This window comes from Pogonomyrmex barbatus, unplaced genomic scaffold (genome assembly GCF_055798465.1).
Source record: "Pogonomyrmex barbatus isolate J1 unplaced genomic scaffold, ASM5579846v1 scaffold24, whole genome shotgun sequence".
Taxonomy (NCBI): Eukaryota; Metazoa; Arthropoda; class Insecta; order Hymenoptera; family Formicidae; genus Pogonomyrmex; species Pogonomyrmex barbatus.
Window position 1 is genome coordinate 600,918 of NW_028297121.1, and position 6,000 is coordinate 606,917.

The 6,000-nt window shown below is 33.2% G+C and overlaps 1 protein-coding gene across 1 annotated transcript in view; it reads left to right on the forward strand.

Annotated features, from left to right (window-relative positions):
• Positions 1 to 6,000, forward strand: part of LOC105427732 (uncharacterized) — a 142,728-nt gene that overhangs the window by 83,799 nt on the left and 52,929 nt on the right. The gene's annotated exons all lie outside the window — the stretch shown is intronic.

The window sequence follows — 6,000 nt, forward strand, 5'->3', positions numbered from 1 at the left end:
GTCGAAATATGAGGATTCAAGTTTATCATTGCTAGCACTGCTAATACACGCGGATCATTAATGTCATCTTCAGCATTTATTTGCTTGCGGTTTCTCTTACGGATTCTTCTACGCTTTCGTAATAAACTTCTTATCTGCATTGCATTTGGATGTCTAAATGGATATCTATTACGATACAATCTTTCTGCCCACTAATGTAAAAAAATTAAAAGAAAAAGCTATACGAAAAAAAGAGGAATATTGAATCGTTCAATTGGGAAGGATTGGATGTATTTTCTATCTTTTTATCTTTCTATTTTTCTATCGTCCTATCTCTCTTGTTTCTATTCTTTTATATTCTATTTCTTCTTTCCTTCTATTTTTTCTTTTTATCCTTCAATTTCTTTCTATATTTTTCCTATCTCTTTTCTTTCCATCTATCCTTTCTATTATTCTGTCTCTACTCTCTATTCTTTTCTTCTACATTCATTCTTTGAAAATACAACACGTTGTGTTGTGACAAACATTTTTTTGATGGAAGAGATCACCACCTTCTCGCGGTTTCCGTTGAACAACAATATGTACGTAATCTATTAATGAAACTGCAATAAAATTGCTACTACAATAATAATACTTTCCTTTATTACATTTACTTTTTTATTTTTTTTTTAAATGTTATTTGTATTTCCGATTGACGAAAATAAAAAGTATACTCACTGAATAGTTGAACAATCACAAAACAAATAACATTGAAGTTAACTTTTAATCGTTTTCTGCATTAAAAATGTTTTTAATTTTCTTATATTGAAAATGAAGGTTTTTTTTTTAAGAAAAATGCGTACATATTGGGCCAAGAATAGATTTTTTTTCATTTATTTACACTCCTACTTTTCATCATTTTATAATATAGTTACTTTAAATATTTATTCATTGGAAAATATATAACTATATTTGTTTTATTAATTAATAATTACATTTATTAAAATAATGTAATTAATTGTGTGTGTGTGTGCGTGTGCGTGCGTGCGTGCGTGTGGAGAGAGAGAGGGGGAGAGAGAGAGAGAGAGAGAGAGAGAGAGAGAGAGAGAGAGAGAGAGAGAGAGAGAGAGAGAGAGAGAGAGAGAGAGAGAGAGAGAGAGAGAGAGAGAGAGAGTAGGCGTAATACGAAGAATCGCGCACGTTTTAGCTATCGCTTGAAAAAGAAAAAAGGACAGAAAGCAAACAGAAAGAGACAGGCAGAGAAAGTCAGCAGTACAGCTGTCTTCTTCCACTGCCCGACGCTAATCGAAGTAGCGCGACTCGGCGCGAGCACACATACATGGGCTGCTCGCTTGTGTGGCATGCTTTAAACTTCCCGAATCTGGCAGCTTTGATGCTAATTTTAAGATGAGAGTCACGAGAGAGTCAGAGAGTGGGGATGCCGCACACAACGAGAAAACATGTACGTAAGAGTTCGGCCGACGTCGAGTAATAGACGAGGCTAGCAAACCTACTTTTGACTCGTTCGCTCTTTATTCTCATACTAACCTGCTCGTTCGGCGATTCTGACGTCTAACCATCGAAACGATCGCGCTTTACAATATAGGCTACGTTCGCTTTAACGCTTACAGCTGTAAGCATTATATCAGTAACATTGACATACAATGTTCGTTATATTAAAAAAAAGGGAAATTATATCTGTTATTAGAAAGAGTTATATCTGTAATTGAAAAATAATACATATAACAGAAGATAGAAAAATTAGAAAAATTAAAAAAATTTTATTATATTTTTTTGTATTTTGTATTTTTTGTACTTTTTTTATATTTTTTATATTTTTTCATTTTATTTTTTATTATATTTTTTACACATTTATCTTCGTAACAAGTGAAACAAGATAAAGTCTTGTGCACATGCGATGTTCTTTATAGATATTGTATATTGTATATTATTTAAATTTAACTTAATACTTTAATACATTTGATAAAACACAAGTAATTATCCTTTTTGTATATTATTGTTGCATATTAGATAAAGATGGACCAGTAATATCGTCTGCAGCATGTAGCAGCAATGATTAGAGCTCGATTTAAGCCATGGCTACGCGAAGTGCAATGTGATGCAAATTCATTTGCATCATATACGATCTGCGAAAAAACTATTGTTGGCAGTTTATTGCAAATCTATCGTCACGCCGAATCTAAAATACATAAAAATAATTGCGAAAAATTTGAAATAACAAGCAAATCGAATGAAGACTGTAACATAGAAATTAGCGTCCTTTGAGGAGCGGAACAAATTCGCGGAGATTCGATTTGCTGCTTTAATCGCTGAAAAAATATTTCACATGAAAATGCAAAAATAATACTCGATTTTTTTAAAGACGAAGGCAAAGATCCTAACGTTTTGAAAAGCATGACTATGAGTCGACAAAAATGTACGAATATAATTACGAACGTTTTATGTCCAGTTGAAAACGGAATGTGATAGAAAATATTCAAAATTTTCTATTTTTATAGATGAATTAACATATTTCTAGTGAAAAATGGATGATATTTCACGTTCGATACATTCATATTGAAACATTAGACGTTCATTCGCAACTAGTAAAATTAATTGATATCGATGCAACAGATTGCAGCGCGGAAAAATTGTTTAATGCATTTAAATATGAAATGTGGAAATACCTGTACAAATATTATTGTCTTGTCATGCGACAATATGTCCGTTATGATCGGAAAACATTTATCTTTCAAGAAAAAATTGGAACAGATGTGCAATAATGTATTGACATTATCATGTCCATGCCATTTTGTTTCATTAGCTTCGCATGTCGAATGTGCTAAGATATCTCAAGCTTGTGAGGAATTCTTGAAAAAAATTACAAGCTATATAACTTGTAGTCCCAAGCGATGATCTGTTTTCACTGAATTAAGTGAATGTTTTGAAAAAAGGACTCACAAAATTGTAAAGTTATGTAATACACGATGGTTTTTTCACCACGCGTGTATCAACAGACTTCTTCAATCTTGGAACATGATTGACAACATTTTTTGAATGAAATGATCGTGAGCGAGAAAGGTACATTTGCAAAAAATTTGTTGCGTGTCATGCAAAATGTAAATACAAAAGCATATTTGCTATTTTTAAAATATATTGGGTCTATGCATAATTCCGTAGCGAAATTTCGACAAATGTCGTTCGCAGTTGTTTTTCCGCTCGCACATGTGTCAAACATATGAAGTGTCATACATTAAGTAAAAGCTGAAATTTTTGCCGACATTTTAAGAAAGTATTCATCGAGATCTGTGACGTATACGAAGTTTAATTATATTTTGAACATGGAAGGAAAAAAACGTGTATTTTCGGTGTATTTCGCTTTTTTATTTCCGAAAAAGCAAAAACGCGTCGCAAACTCATAAAAAGATATGCGTCGTGTACAGAGAGAATGCCGTAAGCGAAAGTGTGTGTCGGAAATGGTTTGCGAAATTTCGTTGCGGAGATTTTGATCTCTAAGATGCTCCTCGCTCTGGTCGGCCAGTCACTACTGATGTCGATCAAATCAAGGCTTTAATCAATTCCAACCGGTATTTGATGACTACAGAGATTGGACATAATCTCAACATTGATCAATCAATTGTTTTGAGACATTTACGGAAGCTTGGGATGGTAAATAAACTTGATGTTTGGGTGCCGCACGAACTGAGCGAAAAGAATTTAATGGATCGAATTTCAGCTTGCGATTCACTGCTTAAACGCCATCAAAACGAATCATTTTTAAAGCGAATGATCACTGGCGATAAAAAGTGGATTGTCTACAACAATATCAATCGAAAAAGATCATGGTCGAAGCGCTCAGAGGTTGCTCAGACGATCGCAAAGGCTGGATTACACCCGAAGAAGATCATGCTCAGTATCTGGTGGGATTGGAAAGGAATCGTCTATTATGAACTGCTGCCCAACAAAATGATTGATTCGACCAAATACTGCTCACAACTGGTCAAATTAAAGCGAGCAATTGATCAGAAACGGCCCGAATTGGCGAACAGAAAGGGCGTTGTGTTCCACCAGGACAACGCTAGACCACACATTTCTCTGATGACCCGGTAAAAATTATTGCGGCTTGGATGGGATGTTTTGGTGATCCACCGTATAGTCCACCTTGCACCTTCAGACTATCACTTGTTCCGGGCACTACGGAACAATTTGAATAACAAAACCTTGAGTTCCTTGGATGCCCTTAAAAACCACTTGGATGACTTCTTTGCCCAAAAATCTCAGGACTTCTATGAAAGAGGGATGAAGCTCGTGGAGAGATGACAGAAAGTTATTGAACAGAATGGAACATATTTAGTTGATTAAAATCGCTTTTTTTGCTAAATATTTTGCGTTTGAAATTTACTCGATTTTCGCTACGAAATTATGCATAGACCCATTACATTTTTTTAACGTATTTAATGCATTTTTCCAAGCTGAGAAAACGAGGATACATCTGTTACAGCCAAAATCAATTGATTTTTTTAAAAGAAATTTGTACAAATTTTATAAAACCAGAAATTTTGAAACATTTGCCAAATATAACATTTTGTAAGGCAAAAAATCATAAATCTTTAAATGATATTTTCTTAGGATCGGAGAATATCTTTATCAATTGATAGAGGATGAACACGCAAACACGGTTGCAACTGTTTGAGAGAACTGTTTGCGTTTGTGTTTTACATAACTGCAGCCAAAGAAATTTCCAAAAGATTACAGTAAGTGATATATTTTTATCAAAATTACAAATTCTTTTACCACATATAGCTTTATTGAGTATTGAACTAGGAAATATCATTTCATGATCTTTCTTTTATCGCTGCAAGAATGGGTGATTTTGACAAAAACGGTTTAAAGAAAGAATAGTTTACCTTAAATTCAGATTTTTCAATAACAGAGAAACAAGATTTGTTAAAATTAAATTTTGATAATATGTGGAAGGAGATTTTACAAAGATAATATTTAAATAATAAAACCAAATATCCCAATTTAAGATCTCTCTTGAATTCTATTAGAGCACTCCCAAATTCAAATGCAGCTCCGGAAAGAATATTTTCTCTCTTAACAGATGTTAAAACAAAAAAACGAAACATTATCGTCGACTACTGTCATGACTAAATGCCATTTGTGTATTGAAGTCAGCATTAAAAGCACGAAACGAAACTGCTTTAAACATGAAGCTCGATGAAAAGCATTTATCTCTTATGTTGACAGATAAATTATATGTTACTTCTTCAGTAAAGCAAAAGAAAAATTTTCAGCTGCAGACGATATTGCTGATCCATCTTCGTTTAATATGCAACAATAATATATAAAAAGGATAATTGCTTATGTTTCATCAAATGCATTAAAGCATTAAATTAAATTTAAATAAATAATATACAATATCTATAAAGAATCGCATCTGCACAAGATATCTTTATCTTGTTTTAATATGAATATATTGCACTTGTTACAAAGATAAATGTGTAAAAAAATATAATAAAAAATTAAAAAATATAAAAAATATTAAAAAAGTACAAAAAATACAAAATACAAAAATATAATAAAATTTTTTATTTTTCTAATTTTCTATCTTCTGTTATATCTATTATTTTTTAATTACAGATATAACTATTTCTAATAACAGATATAATTTCCATTTTTTTTTAATATAACGAACACTGTATGTCAATGTTACTGATATAATGCTTATAGCTGTAAGCATTAAAACGAACGTAGCTTATATCGTAAAGCGCGATCAGTAGGAATATAAGGCGGGTTCTAACTCAGAAGCGTTGAGGGGGGTGCGGGTGTGCGGGGGGAACTGTGCGCAACCGAGGAGCTCCGGGGAGGGGGGAGGGAGGGGACGGCGCATGTTGGGCGACCCAGTGCCATTGAATGTAAACAGCGTGCGATTGAATCGACGATTGATGTCTTCAGAGCACCGTGATAAATAATTACCAAAAGATAAATAACGAAGATGATATAAAAAATTGGACGCGTGGACATGACGTCAGAGAGGGG